At 43.4% G+C, this 16,479-nt stretch overlaps 1 protein-coding gene across 1 annotated transcript in view; it reads left to right on the top strand.

Moving 5' to 3' along the window:
- The window catches only part of NXN (nucleoredoxin), a 93,406-nt gene that overhangs the window by 9,333 nt on the left and 67,594 nt on the right, over positions 1–16,479 (top strand). The window lies entirely within an intron of this gene.

The raw sequence follows: 16,479 nt of genomic DNA, 5'->3' as shown, positions 1-16,479 counted from the left end.
GAGTCACCAGTTATGAGAGAATCAAGGAATTTCTGTAGTTCAGTATTTTGATGCTTCCTTTTGAACAGGCTTTTAATGTTTTAAAACAGCCTATAGTGAGGTTAGCTAGCCCTGTTGGGGGTAAGGTTTCACTTCTCTTGTGTTTCATCTGGGTGAAATTTTGTACTTTGCATTCTTGTTTTTCAGCAAAGCCCTCATCATGGAAACTGGGGTATGGTTTTAATCTGTGTAGTGAGAAGATACTGCATTTTTTAGTGTTACTCATTGCTAAAGTTTTGATATAAAATCTAGAGACGTGAGCAAACTGAAACTCTTTCAGTGGATAACTGTGGCATGGCTAGCTGAACTGTGAATTCAAAAGTGTGTGTGTTTGACCAGTGCTTGTCAGTGCATTTTGGATAGTTAGAGTTTGGGTAGCTCGAGTTTCCCTCGTGTGAGGCGCATTTTCTCTTTCTTGCTGTCTATCTTTCTCTCACACAACCCCACATTTTCACCCTCACAACAGAGGTCCATGGAAAATACTCCCAAGTGATTTTTAGTTACTCTTAAAAATGCAACTTCGTCTGCCGTCAGTGGTGTGGATTTATGCCTGGTGCTTTGATTTGGCAGTTAATGGTTTGTCATTTTTGTAAAAACTACAGGAGTCTGTGATTTTGATGCTTCACAAAGTAGAGATGTTAAGTTAACTGCAGCTTTGAACTCTCCAAGGATAATTTCAGACCTCCTGCTTTCATGTTGGATTAAATACTGGATAACGAAGACTTTTTAGTTGCTTTATTTAACCGGTCCCGTAACACAAGACAGCACAATCAACTGGATCTTTTAAATTGTGATTGAAATGTTTGTTCTCTTGATCAGAGGGTATCTTTGTCTTAATGCCATCTCAGCATGAGAATAATTAGGATAGAAAGTAAACAAAGTAGAGTGATTTCAAATATTGTAAAACTGTTTGGAATTATTATTACTGTAATTTTTGACTCTATAGTCTGTCTTGAGTACTTCCTTTTGGAATGGATTGCCATTGATCAGCATTCAAGTTTTGTACTATTTTCATCAGAGCATCTCTGATCGGTACGAACTTCAGCAACATCTCATAGCCTTCTATGAGGTGGATATTGCAATAATTTCACTGGGGAGTAACATTAGACACAGAGAGCTGAGGAGAATGTCCAAGGCCACACAAAAAGTCCATGCCATTGCAGATAATAGCACCCTAACTCAAAAACCCTAGGTCATACAGAGACTCTGTTAGGAAATATGGGTTCAGTTCCCAGTTTTGCAAGTCCCAGTCCAGAACAAAAACTACAACACTATCCTTCATCTTTGGTTTGTTCATTTCATAAAGGAGAGGTAGAGGCATTAGTCTCCAAACTCTTTAGATAATGCAGTTGCAAAGTTAAAACAATAGCAGAGAGACAAGAGCGGTGTTGCCACAGAGAAGCTGCAAAATGAGCTGAGGAGTTGATGAGGTGGAGAAATAAACATAAACATACTAAATTCACTAAATGGTAGAGAAGTGGGGTGAATGAATAATGCATATGGATATACCCTCCTGCAGGGTGAGTAATACTGCGTGTTTGCCCAACCATGAAAGAGTTGTACTTCTGAGAGCTGCCTGAGATTTCCCAAGGAAGTGTAGTGTTCAGCACAGAGGATTAATGGGAGAGAGGATGAAAAAGATGCAGAAGTGACTGCTGAATGCTTTCTTGTCCATCTTAAAACACTGTGATCAGTTGAAACCAGCTTAAGATGTTGAGAGTTTGTGGTCTGGTTTCAGAATTACTTGTTCTCGTTCCTGTTGCATCAGGACAAAAGGCTGAAATTTTGCAGTGCTCTGGTCTGACCTGCATGCAGCCCTGGTCTCAAAACAAACACTGTAAATTTTGGAGGAGAGGAGCTGATTAAGAAACCCAAAGCCCCAAATGATGACTTGTAGATGATGTGGGCCAAAATAACTGCAGTGACCACAAACTATGCTTCCAGCCCAATTAGAGCAGTGGGCGGAGAGTGCTTAAGTGGAATCTCAGAAAAGCAAATTGAGGACACAACAGACCTTGAAGCACTCACTGCAAAGCTGAATGAATGCCTGGAATGAGGGATTGGGTAGAATTACCGGAGAGCTCAGAAAATATGTCATCCTGCAAAGAGTACATGTAGATGTGAGTTTCGGATGGGGGGCTAAGTAGGATGGTAGCGGGGGATAGTTTGAAAAGAAAGAGTTTGTTTCATATATAACCTAGTTGTCAGGTTCTGATAATACGTGGGTTCCCAAACTGGGGGGGCGTGAAGAAATTCTAGGAGGGGAGGCGAGGTGACCCCCCCCCCAAGTTTTGCTGCTATTTTTGTTTTTTGGCCCCCGTCAGTTCCTTTTTTTTTTTTTTTTTTTTTTTTGCTGGACAAGTTTTGCTAGGGGTGGGACGGGGCGTGAGGGTTTCTCAAAAATCAAAAAGGGGGCATGATGCCGAAAAGTTTTGGAACCACTGTGATAATAGAACAGAGACGTTGAGCTATCCTGCATCCTATTTGACCTGCGAAGAGAGAACAATTCTCCACTGAGTTCAGAAATGTTTTTCTGTCTTTTAAAATGGTGACAAACTCTGACTTTTACAATATTTCAGTCTGGACACAGAGAGCCGAGGCCCCCACTTAAAAATCATTTCCCAACACAATATTTTTTTTCCCTATTCTATAAGCTGATGAAAATAGTGGCCTAATCAGGTCATAGTGCGTGGTAGCTTTTGGCAGATGACAGCATTCTAGTGAAGACTGCTGTGTGTCAGACTCCTTCCACAGATGATGAGCTTGAGATGGGGTTGACAGCTGGAATGCGGGAATCAAGGGATCTTCTCAGGGAGGGGATTAGACCTGGGTAGGGTTTGACAGCTGAAAAGGAGCCTGCTGTGTCACATTTTCAATGCAAGAATGTAGGAGTTGGGTGAGATTTAGGTAATTTTTCTTTTAATGGAGAGAAGACAAATGCAACTGGTGCAAAGTGCAATTGCACAGGTAAGCTAGAGAGAGAAATTCTAGTTCTCTCTGGATCCAAAAAGACTTCACCAGAATTACTAAGTTGCACCCAGTACATCATCAGTATAAACTCTGCTCTCACTGCACCCTGGATAATGAAGTTAATTTCACCCGTGAATGTAAAACCCATGTGGCGTGCGGGCAGATGGGTTAGGAGCTCACCCCCAATGTCCTATTCAAGCAGAGATGTGAGACCTTCTTAGAAGCAGCATGAACTCTGTTATAACACATGCTGCTGATCTAGTGACAAATCCAAGCTGCTATACCGTCTAAACACAAGCCTGTGACTTTCCTGGGCCTCTCACTTTGCTCTGCCTCACGTTTATGGTTTCAGTGCTTAATATATTTCCATACATGGATGCATTCCTGCTCCTGCCTGGGCTAATACCCACATGTCATTGCATCTGGATGTTGGTTTCTTGCAGCTGACGCTGCACTAAGGGAGATCTCTGAAGTAGCTTTCAGTTTAATATGTTTAATAAAACACAGTCTCACCCTGCCTACGATCCAGAAAAATCTGTTATTTTCCCTGCCTGACAAGGGTGCTAGGAGGATTAACTGGTTCCTCTTTCTGCTGAGCTTTGCAAATGCTTCCTATTTAAATTAGGAAGGACTCCCTGTGCCCAGATCTGACTTTACATCTCTAGGACACTCAGAACCAGCCTTCTTTTTATTGGTGCCGCTGTTTGTGCAGGAGATATACGGCTTCCCATATACATGTATGCCCTCCTCCTTTTGTTCTCTTCATCATGTCACAGGACAGATGCCACCATCTTTTCCCCCTCCTGTCCTCCAGGTTTCTCTTTCATCCTGTTTGCTTTTTGTATTTTCTCCCCCTTCTCATCAATGATTTATGCTTATGTTAAAGAAATGATTGTTTCTCCCCTTGTCCTGTTCTTCAAGAGTTTTTGTCGGCCTCCTGCTCTTTGGGACTCGCCCCCTCACTCTGTAGCGCTGGGACTCCTGGTCTCTTGTGATGGAGTTGAATGCCAAAGTAGCAAAGAAGAAAGAGAGGCTTGTGGTGAGCTGCTGTATGAGCCGTAGGCCTGTGTATAATACTTTCCTTGGAGGAGGTGGGCTGTGAGTTTTAATTAAATGTTTATAAGTACTTTGAGATCTGCTGTGGAAAGGTTCTGCGGAAAGGCAAAAGGCAGAGTCTTTAAATAAAACATGCAGACCTGTCCCACCCGTTGTGATATATTTGAAACTAAAACGGCAAGATTTGGTCAGTTTGATTTCAACAGCTGTTGTTCTTCCCCACCCCCACTCTTTGATGGTTCAAAAGAATTATCCTGACTCCACTCTTCCAAAAAAACGGAGTGAGCGAGTAAAACAGTGCTTTTATGAGTGTTTGCTAGAGATCGGAGTCCCGACCCCTCCTGCTCCTAGTTAAAAGATTCCATGCTGCGCTAGAAACATACACAGAGAGAGTGTTTCATTTGTGAGCTTCAGAGCACTTGGTGTTAAGTGCTAACTTGCCAGACTCTGTGTGACCCTGCTGACCTGCTAATTGTCCTGCAGCCAGTGAAGGCCAGTCTCTGTGTGTGTACGTGATGAGTAAATTACGTAGTGGCTTTTGCACGGCTTTTCCCTAGCACTTTCCCCAGAAACTGCCAGTGTGCAACAGTGCTGTGTGTTACAGGCTGCAGGGCTGCTTGTTGGTGGCTTTTTCCTCTCCTCACTTGACTGTTTCATGTTTAACCCAGTGCTGGGCTGAGAGAAGCCCAACGATTCAGCAAAGCAGGATTTGAAATGAAAAGGGAACGGCGTGGTGGTGGATAAAATGCACTTCTCATTTGAAATCAACGAGCTAGTTTAATAATAGGAGAAGATGGGAGGATGCCCTTCAAAGCATCACCAGTTGAGCCAAACCAAATGGGCTTTGATTTTGATCTCCTAATTGATCTGTTTCTGCCCCAGTCCAGGCTGGGTCCTGAGGCCACATGAAGGGGATCAGCAAAGCGTGGGTCAGAGAGGCACCGTGGCTGTCTACATGAGTTAGCCAGTTTATTCATAAAAAATAATAATCTGCCTGTCCATAGTTCCTTCAAGGTTCACAGTACCCGGGTGAGGGGCCTGTATCCATTGTGTAAACGGGCAGCCTCCCTGCATTGTGGTTTGTGTGACAATACCTTCATGGGAATAGAATCCAGGCAGCCAGACTTAAGTTCTCTGCCCTAGCCACAGTCCTTCCCCGGGAACAACGCCGCGACCAGTGCTTATACGTGTGTGCTTACACGCGGTTCTGAGGAATCGTGACTTGGACACGTTGCCAAAGGATTTGAGAGTCTCTTGATTTCACAGGGTTTTTTGGATTCTGCTCAGATGCTCTGAGGGAAAATTGCAGGGCACCAGACCATGAGCACAATACAATCTAGGGGTGCTGCCTAGATCTTTGGCTTGCAAGAAAGTGCTTCTTTTTCCGATTGGCATCTAAGATTATTTCAACAGGGCCATGGTTTAACCTTTTTCTTTCCCCAGCGGTCAATGACTTGTTTGTACAAAACTGCTTTCCTGGATGCTATCTTACATGCCTAGCTTAATGTTTCAGGAGTTTATTCAGTAACATGAGTCTTCTTTTAAAACCCCTTCTCAATATTTAATGTGTGCTACTATAACTTACGGTATCTTAGGCAAGGAGTGTGATCTAGTGGTTGAAGCAGAAGACACTGACTCACTGCTTAACCTTGGGAAAGTCATTTCACCTTTCTATGCTTCAGTTTCTTCATCTGTAAAATAGAAATAATTTTGTGGATCTCTGGTTTTTTCAAGACCTTATAAAATAAAGTGCTTTGTGATCCTCTGCTTGAAAGTGTGGTACATTATTGTCTACATCCAAATAGTCTCCTGAAAAAGATGTATTGGGGAAGAGAGAAGCCAAGTCCTTCTTCCAGCTTTCCCAAGAAGCTTGGGGTGATATGGTTGGGTATCATGCTTAGAAAATGCCTTTAGGAAGATGAGATGCAGCAGAATGGTAAATCCCCAACCCTGCATCCATTAACCTTGTAGCACCTATTGGAAATTCTTGAGTCCAAGAGTTAGAAAGGGATTTGACTACATAAGTAACAAATTCTGTAGTCCTTAGGGAGGACTACAGCTTGATCGGCTGATCTCAAAGCACAGGATTTAGCGAGAACGTTTGCTGACTGGTTTTCTTAATGCATGTTTTGTGAAATGGAGCTTTCTTTATTCCTGAAATGGCTCATTGCCTGTGGTGCTTCCTACTGGGATTATACAGCAAGAGAGACATTTAGCCTTTTGAATACACTGGAGCCTAATAAATATATATATAGTTTAAAAAAAAAAGAATATGGCAGTTTCGGAGAGCAGCACAGATGGTCGGAAATTGAGGGCAGAGAGGACCTAAGTGCTAACGTATGGCATTGCTTTGATTTTAAAAATAGGAAAGCCACGGGCTGCTGCATTCGCATTTTTTTTCCTCCCATCCACTAAACACTTCCCTCCAAAGACTTACAGGCCACCTCAAGCCTTGTCTAATGTCACTGTCCCATTAGTTAGCCCATGAGGCAAACTTGGAAGCTCTGGAGGGACCCGGGGAGGGGGGGAGGTTGAGTGAGTGTGCGGGCCCTTGTGGGACAGCTTTATTTTCTGGCTTACCCAGTGCAGCATGGTGGTATTCTGCAGTTTGCAATGATCTTTTTTGTGTTGAATCCTATTGGAAGGATTTAGAGAATCAAAATATAAACCTACTGCCTATTCTGCCTGTTTTTAAATTCACCTGGTGTTTCTCCCAGTGACTCTCTTCAGAGAAGATATACCGTCTCTACAGGGGGAAAGTCTGGTGGCGTTGACTTAGAATCATAGAATCATAGAATAATAGGACTGGAAGGGACCTCGAGAGGTCATCGAGTCCAGCCCCCCGCCCTCAAGGCAGGACCACGCTCCGTCTACACCATCCCTGACAGATGTCTATCTAACCTGTTCTTAAATATCTCCAGAGAGGGAGATTCCACCACCTCCCTTGGCAATTTATTCCAATATTTGACCACCCTGACAGTTAGGAATTTTTTCCTAATGTCCAATCTAAACCTCCCCTGCTGCACTTTAAGCCCATTACTCCTTGTCCTGTCCTCAGAAACCAAGAGGAACAAATTTTCTCCTTCCTCCTTGTGACACCCTTTTAGATATTTGAAAACCGCTATCATGTCCCCCCTTAATCTTCTTTTTTCCAAACTAAACAAGCCCAGTTCATGAAGCCTGGCTTCATAGGTCATGTTCTCTAAACCTTTAATCATTCTTGTCGCTCTTCTCTGTACCCTTTCCAATTTCTCCACATCTTTCTTGAAATGTGGTGCCCAGAACTGGACACAGTACTCCAGCTGAGGCCTAACTAGTGCAGAGTAGAGCGGCAGAATGACTTCACGAGTTTTGCTTACAACACACCTGTTGATACAACCTAAAATCATATTTGCTTTTTTTGCAACAGCATCACACTGTTGACTCATATTCAACTTGTGGTCCACTATGACCCCTAGATCCCTTTCCGCCATGCTCCTTCCTAGACAGTTGCTTCCCATCTTGTATGTATGGAACTGATTGTTCCTTCCTAAGTGGAGCACTTTGCATTTCTCTTTATTAAACCTCATCCTGTTTACCTCTGACCATTTCTCTAACTTGCTAAGGTCATTTTGAATTATGTCCCTATCCTCCAAAGAAGTTGCAACCCCGCCCAGTTTGGTATCATCTGCAAACTTAATAAGCGTACTCTCTATCCCAATATCTACATCATTGATGAAGATATTGAACAGTACGGGTCCCAAAACAGACCCTTGAGGAACTCCACTTGCTATCCCTTTCCAGCAGGATTTAGAACCGTTAACAACAACTCTCTGACTACGGTTATCCAGCCAATTATGCACCCACCTTATCGTGGCCCTATCTAAGTTATATTTGCCTAGTTTATCAATAAGAATATCATGCGAGACCGTATCAAATGCCTTACTAAAGTCTAGGTATATGACATCCACCGCTTCTCCCTTATCCACAAGGCTCGTTATCTTATCAAAGAAAGCTATCAGATTAGTTTGGCATGACTTGTTCTTCATAAACCCATGCTGGCTATTCCCTATCACTTTATTACCTTCCAAGTGTTTGCATATGATTTCCTTAATTACCTGCTCCATTATCTTCCCTGGGACAGACGTTAAACTGACCGGTCTGTAGTTTCCTGGGTTGTTCTTATTCCCCTTTTTATAGATGGGACTTCAGTGACAATATTCCCATTGACTACATCGGAGTCAGAATTTCACACTAAAAAGCACTTTTCTCCCTTTTCCTAATGGGTTAAAGGGTGATTTGATCTTAGTCTATGACAGAAGTTTGATATCACAGCTCTTCAGTCTAGCAGACAGAGGTATACAGGCAGTCCCCGGGTTACATGGATCCGACTTACATCGGATCCCTACTTACAAATGGGGTGAGGCAACCCCGCACTAGCTGCTTCCCCCCAGCAGACCAGGGAGACGCGAAGCTAGTGCCCTCCCCCCCCCCCCCCCCCCCCCCAGCAGACCAGGGAGATGCAGAGCGGCTTTTCTCAGCAGACACCTCAGCTTGAGAATAAAGGACTGAGGGAAGTGAGGTGTGGGAGAATAAAACTGAGCTCTGGAGAAATGTTTGGCTAGAGTTTCCCCTACAATATGTACCAGTTCCGACTTACATACAAATTCAACTTAAGAACAAACCTACAGTCCCTATCTTGTACGTAACCTGGGGACTGCCTGTAATGAGATCCAGTGACTGCAAGCTGAAGCTAGACAAACAATCAGACTCAAATTTTGAACCATGATAGTAATTAACCGTTGGGACAGTTTACTAGGGATGGATTCGCCATCCCTGGACATTTTTGAAATCAGATTTGTTCAGAAAGATCTGTTCTAGTTCAAACAGGAAATAATTCAGGGACGCTCGTGGTCTGAGGTAGTATACAGGAGGTCAGAGCAGAATAGATAATACAGCCGTTCCCTCCGGCCCTAGCCCCTATAAATCTGCAGTGTAGTAGGAGCTTGGGAGTCCTTTGGCTATGTGTGGCTCTCCTCTTTCATTTCACATTTAAAAGCGAGAGCTTTGCCCTCCTGCTTGTGAAGAAATCCTGGAAAATGCAAACGCAAAAAGTTTCAAAACACAGACAGCCAATGAAAATACACCAACGCATTATTTTAAAAATTGCATGATATTTAACGTTAATCTCGTGGTATTTCAATGCTTGGGTTGGTGATACTGCCTCTGCTGCTTTCACCGGATAGTTTTCCCCTTGGTGTATGTTTTCAGAGCTAGCTCTGTTATACAAACAGGACGCTACTATACTAGTGCATGGATATGACAGTGCTTGGTGCCTTTCAGATACTGGACATGTCACTGACTCTGATGCTTAGGTCTGTGCTGCAAAACTGGTGCATTTTTAAGACAAGGTAACTCCCTTGGTATGTAAGAGGTAAAGGGGCTTGAGGGTTTACCGCAGCTAGTGACACTGCAATAAAAACTATTGTTTCTTATCTTCATTAGGGTTTCCCATCAAGACAGTTATCTCCAGGTGAGGAAAAATCACCTTTCTTTGAAGTGAAGACAAAGTCAGGGTGAATTTTGACTTTAAAGTCTATGAAAGTCAGATCAGACCTTAAGACAGTAACTGAAATAGTGGGAAAAAATCCTTCCCATATATGTGTCTTATCACCACCTCATCCACCCTTAAATTCATGTGGGTTCAGTTGCACTGGACTGCCTAGTGAGTAGCTGAGCCCTTTTTGACCTGTTGCTTAAATAGATCCAGGGTGTTAAAGTGAAACTACTGAAGTCGTTTTTCTAGGACCTGGCGATTGGTTGGGCTCAGCCTTGTTCCCTTCTGGCATTCCGCAGGAGTAGTGTCTAGTAGGTGACATTGCCACACCTTGGCAGAGCTATAATTTTTGTCCTAATTAGATTTGATCTCGGTTAGCTTTTATTTTGCTGCTGTTATCCCAAACAGATTCCAGTCTGGGTAATTGTATTTTCTTATGTAAATTTGCATTTTTATTCCTGTAGATAATTCTTCACATCCTGGCCTAAATACTTTCGACTATTTGAATGACAGTAGTACATCGGGTGCCTCCACACAGCGAGTGGCAGTCCGCAGCAGTGAGTCTTCGCAGGCTGAGGCATCTACATAGCTGGTTTTAATGTGGGAGTACAAACCCTGCGAGTCTTGCCTTGGACTGTGTAGACAAGCCCATAAAGTCCTCTTTCAGTACACGTGGCCTTCTGTGGTAGTTGCTGTACAGAGTAAAAGATGGTCCCTGCTCCCAAATCACAACATTCAACAACCGTTTAGAAGGAAGTGGGGGCTGGGTGGTTTCAAGCTGGTTAGTTTTTATTTTATAAAATATCAGATAAATATTGCAGTCTTCTTTTTAGCAGTTACCAGCCGGCAGCTTCCTGTCAGCATTGTGGGTAGCAGTGGGTCTGGAGGAGGAATTGGACAGGGTAGCAGCTCAACACAGTAGTTTGCGTAAGGTGTTCCTCACATAAGAAGCAGAAAAATCCAGAGGTTCTTGTGGGGTGACTGGACACAATCTGGCATTGTGGATTAGTGGAGGGGGCAGGGGCGAGGTGACAGGCATGACTAGATAAATACGGAGGGGCAAAGGTGTATTTATGGGAAGTTGCTGTCCTGCAGGTGCTTTGCCTTGTAATTACAGTTAGTGCTGGCAGTTTATTCCATTTTTAAAATAAAATGCCCTATTAACCCGGCATGTTTTATGTTCTTTGGCTCTGGTTGACAATCCGCCTGTCTTGGGCCTCCATACAGATTTCTCTTTGATCTTTATCTCCTGGAGAGTTTATTGGACTCTGTACGTCTGAGACAGTGGAGTCGTCTGTGTAAAAGCTGAGGTCTCTTTAACAAAGGGGAGCTGATGTCAACAGACTGTTTCCCGTTCCTGTAATAATAACAAGCTATTAATACAATAAAGAACATAGATGTGGTTCAAGAGCCCACTGTATTAGGTGCTATACAAATATATACAGAGATGATCCCTGCTCTGAAGATCTCATGCGCCAAGTAAATGTCTCTTGACTTTAAGTATCTCAAAGTGCTTCATAAGCATCAGTGAGTCGTTCTGCCCACAACCCATGTGACACCTCCCGTTACAGCTGGGGAAACTGAGGCTTAAGGGGGTGACGTTATTTGTGCTGGTTGATGGCAGAGCGTGAAATAGAACAGCTGTCTTTACCCCAGTACCAGTCTTTAAACACTCGACTCCCCTTCGAAGCCCTGGTCTCCAAATATTGCTGAAAACCTCACTGGGGGGTGATGTGGCTGTGCAGGGTTGCAGCTGGGTGCTTTCATCATAGCTGCTGAAGACATGCCTGCCCTACAGGCTCCTGGGGCCAAATAAATCCCAGCTTTATTGTCATGGAAAGTTTTGCTCAATACTTAGCCTGAAATGTGCCCCTTTGGCTTTGTTTGGCTTCCCTGTGACCATAAAAACAGCACATCTGCTCTCCAGGTGTATAATAAACAATATGGAGATGCTGGTGGCCTCCAAGGCAAGTTTCAAAGGAAGCAACCTCCTCTCAGCTTGCCAATAAAACATTTATTGTGGCCAAATTCTTGTACCTTGTAGATGTTGCAGGAAGCAAGGGCAAAGCATTTGGCTAACCTGGGCAGGGGTCACTGACTTTTTTCCCCTTGGGCTCCATTGCTGTTTAGGATGGGTATTCCCCCTTTGGCTGGGATCTGCCGTGAAGATTTGCTTGGGCATGGTAGATTCAGTGTTTGGCCCTCATAGTGACCAGATATTGCTCTGAGAGCCACGTCTCTGTAGAACATACTGATTTTATTCACAGGAGACGTCTCCCTTACCTGCCCAGCACATCAAGTCCTGGTCCCCCAGAGAAATGCATGCTGGCTTAGAGCAACACAGTAAACAGCTAGGTCGGAATGCAGCAGCCAGCTACTCATGAGTGGCTAAACTCCAGACAAAGAGCAGCTGTTTCAGCCAGCAGTTAAAGAACCTGAATGCTTGTACTCCAGATGTTTCCCCGTCCAATAAAATGGTTGTTTCGTGCATAATTATATATATAGTAGTGCATAGGGTTCAAAGCTTATTGCATTTTTCCAAATGTTGTTTTGGGGGGTAGGGGAGTTTGCACTAACATGGACATTTCATGTTTATTTTGCAGTGACAATAAAAGCGGTGATGAAGAATACCTTTCATATTCCTGCCTTATGGCAAAAATCTGGCCTCATTGTGCTAGATCGCTGAGGGTGTGTCTACACAGCAAAGTTATTTTGGCATAACGGCTGTTATTCCGAAAGAACTATGCGAGCATCTACACAGCCATTCCGTTATTTTGAAATCATTTTGAAATAACTGATGGCTTATTCTGACTTCTGTAAACCTCATTCTATGAAGAATAATGCCTATTCCGAAATAGCTATTTTGAAATAAGGCATGTGTAGACACTCCACTTCTGCTATTTCGAAATAGCCCCTCACCAGGGCCTTTCTCAGTTACTCCTCCTGGGGCTCTCGATTGAGATAGCACGTCTACATTAGGGAAGCCTGCCTCGGACTAATTTTGAGGCTTCCCTGCAGTGTAGATGTGCTATTTCCGAATAGCTATTCCTGAATAGCTTATTCCGAAATAACTGTGCAGTGTCGACGTACCTGAGTGACTGTACAGGCCTTCTGATGTCCGTTGTCGATAAATTATTAGGACTGTGGCAGTGGCAACAAAGTGCTGCCTCCTCTGACTAGGGTTGCCAGATACTTTCACAAAAAATTCCAAACGTGGGGGGGGGGTGGGGAATTGATTGAGCAAAAAAAAAAACCAAAAACCAGGAGACCAAACTTGTTGAGCATGTCCCCGCCAGCCTTCCGTCCAAGAAAAAGAGAAGATATGTTCTATTTTTTTTTTTTTTTTTTTACCGGACAGGGGTCACTAATACTAGCCTGTCCAGGCAAAAACCAGACACCTGGCAACCTACCTCTGGCCAAGAAATCCACAACAGTATTCCTTCTCTTTAGGAATCTAAATTTCTGACAGTAGGCCTCAAGGATACAGATTACCCAGAACAAATCCTTTTACCAAGCTATAGAATTCAGCTAAAGAAACCAGGGGGTGCTCTGGGACAGACCCTTCCTTTGTCACACCACTAACACGGGAGCCAGCACAAACTTCTGGCACTGAAACAGCAAGCTGTGTGTTCTCCTGCAAGACAGGAGTTTCTGTAAGATAAGACTTTGTGTTTCTTTCAGCTGTCCCGCTTTTCTAAACTCCGTCCGTCTTAGTCTAGAAAGTGTGGCCTCGCTCTGGAGAATGTAAAAGTCCCATCCAGTTACACAGAAATCCATATTTTCTAAAGAGGGAGGATGGGAGTGAAACAGGACACATGGCATTAAGTGAAGCTTGCTGTTTGCAGGCCATTTTTGCAATGGTTGAAGCCCAGATTAGAAAATGAGATTGTTAGGGTTCCTTTGCCCGAGTGAAGTGATACAGATTTTAGAGCTTCTGATGAGCCATTTAAGAGTATGTTTCCAACCCAACAATATCCATTGTATGGACATGATGGCAGGGTAGGGAATTCTGTGTGTTCAGTATTTCACTTCTGGTTGGGAATCAGGGAGTGAGGAATATTCTGTTTATTATTCTATTTAATTGGGTTTGAAATACTGACGTCTCCAGAGCATCTACATTCATGTCTATTTATCAAAAGTCTAATTGGCCAACAGAAACGTCTTCATATCCAGCTGTGTCAAAGGGGAAATTCAGTCAAACCTACTGAGGAGAAAAATTCTTGAAATTATTTGGCCTTTTTTTCATTCAGCCAATCACATCCTGAAAAGTTCCCCATAGAAATCTGTGAAATGTTTTTGCTGACTAAAAGCCACAGTTACTAAGTCATTTAGGGGAGGTAGCCTCTGAGGCAGAAGAAGCGAGGTGATGTAGTGCTAATGCAGAGAGTTTGGGGAGTTATTTTGGACTTCTGCTTTTCAGTTATTTTTCCAGCAAATAACATCTGGGGTGAATTAGCTCTCCATTGCTGCCCTATGTACATTATTTGCTAAGTCACTGCTGCGCTGCAGAAGTTCCAGTGAATTGCTAGGTCTTAAAAGAATGCAGCTTTATGTTGAAGCAGATTCCAGCACGGAATGGTTCAAATTATACATGTGTTAAGCTTAAACCACATTGATGATATCTCATAAACCTAACCAGCCTTCTCCCCCAACCGAAATAATATGTGTTGTTTGAATACCCCATGCAGGGCATAATTACTTTGTCCTCATATATGTGTATCCCTGAGTAGTTGTAAAGGGACTGCATTGTCTAATGTCTTGAGTACAGGACCAGAAAGCTGGAGTTCTAATATTTCCTTTGCCACCGACTTGTGTGACAATGGGCTGTTCACCTGAGCTCTCTCCTTTAGTTTCCCACTTGTTAAATGGATATAACACTTATCAGTCATAGAGAGTGTCGGAGCATGTGGTGTGCTGTGGAGCATGTGACAACGTGAAGTGCAGTAGTAGTGATCAGGATCATGATTATTATTATTGTTTATTATGCTACAGAGTAAAGTTTAGGGATGAACTGCCAGGCTCTTGCTACATTTAAAAAGCAGAAGCGCAGTGTGTGGGACCCAGCGTGAGCTGGGACAGCTGAGTCCCGGCTTGCACCCAGTCCCAGATGCTGCTCCTCTGCTTTTTAAATGTTGTTGGAAAGAAGATGAGACTTTACCTTTGCAAACATGTAAAAAAAAGTTGAATGTAGCGGTGTTGTATCTGAACAAATTGTAAACTAACTTGTACTTAGAAAAGAAGTTTGCCTGAGTAAGCTACTGCAAGTTTCTTCTAAATGTGCTATTTAAAAAATACTGTCTTTCTAACACATCACACCGTTATGAGATTGCCTCTGTAAAGCGCTTTGAGCTCCATAGGTGAAAACGGCTACCGTAGCAATGGGCAGTTAGGAAAAACAAATAGTTTGAGCGTACAGCGGTGGATGCTGGTTGTTTTATGTGTATATTAATCAGTCTTGTAAAAACCCCTTCCGACAAAGAAGCTGATACTGAAATGAAGAATAAGTCTGTTGGCAATGTGGAACTGTGTTTTGAAGCTAATGCATGTTGCATTGACAGCTTTCCTGTGAGTGAATAATAAGGCTCCAAGCCTCCTTGTTAAGAAGCATTGAAGAACACTGCAGGGTTCCCCCATCCCCCTGCTAACTGAATTTCATGAAAGAAAATAAGTTTAATCAAGACCAGACCTTTTTACAGGAATCAACATGCCATTCTCCCCACCCCATGCCTTCGCCTCTTCCCTCTGCAGAGCGCAGGGGGCACTGGGCAGGCTCAGCTGTCACTCTTCGGTTATGGAGGAAAAGCCTTGTTTGTTTGGTGGAGTTTAAAGATCCCCCAGCAGCAGTCAGAAAACCAGTAAAATGTTAATTTTGGTGGTCTGGCTGCCCTGTCCCCCTCAAATCATAGTGTTCAGGACATGCCCATCAAATCCCATCCAAGGATTGTTTTTGTTCACGTACAAACTGATTTCCTTTCTGCTTACACTCCAGTTGCAAGGAGAGGTTGGAGCCAGCTGATATAATACAAGATATAATTGCTTGGGAGGGAACAGAAGTTTGTTAAATGGCCCTTGGAATTAACAAAAAGGCTAAAGGATCTGTTCTCCAGTTGGATCCCCTCCCCCCCATTTGAAGTCACTCTCTCTCCCTTTAAAAAAAAAAAAATTCTTGTTTCGATTTGTGTTGATGCCCTGCCAGGGGTTCTAGCCGCGTTAGCCTTCAGATCTGCCAGAGGTTGCTTTCTTTTGGAAGCAGTTCAAGAAACCATCACTCTTTTTCTCATTTTCATTCGGTATCTGACTAAACCACTGCTTTGGCAGCCTAATGCAGGGCTGGGGGAAAGGCGGCTCTAAAGAGCTTGGACGTTTTACTTTTCAAGATGTGAGTTTAAAATTAGATAATCTGGTAACTGGAAAAGCAAAAAATAATGTCCTGAAGGACACATGTTTTAATAATTAGAAAACATGAAACATAGTCTGTTGAAAATAACAGTGAGGGTTTCAGTTAAACCTGCCTAAGCAAGGAAATTAAAGGTTGAAGCCTGTGATAGATTCTCCGAGGTTTGGGCGGCTAGGAGAGGTTGACCAAGTGTATCTTTAGAAGAGGCTTCGCAGGACTATTTTTAGACCCCCTTGGGCCTGATCAGTGCGTGTTTTGACTATAAGTAAAGGACCTCTGGCTAGGGCCTGATTGTTTGATACTTGGAACTGGTCCTTTGTGTCCTCCCTGGAGCTCCAGGAGCTAAACACAGTGCAGAGACAGCATGCTCTACTGCAAGGGATAAGGATCACTCATCTGGTGGCAATGCATAATCCTCCCACGCTGATTTGGGAGTAGCCATATGTGCTTTGAAGAATGCTCTGGGGAAGGAAGGTGGGGT

This window comes from Pelodiscus sinensis, chromosome 21, assembly GCF_052426305.1.
Source record: "Pelodiscus sinensis isolate ZL-2025 chromosome 21, ASM5242630v1, whole genome shotgun sequence".
Classification (NCBI taxonomy): domain Eukaryota; kingdom Metazoa; phylum Chordata; order Testudines; family Trionychidae; genus Pelodiscus; species Pelodiscus sinensis.
This window is presented reverse-complemented; position numbering and strand designations above follow the sequence as displayed.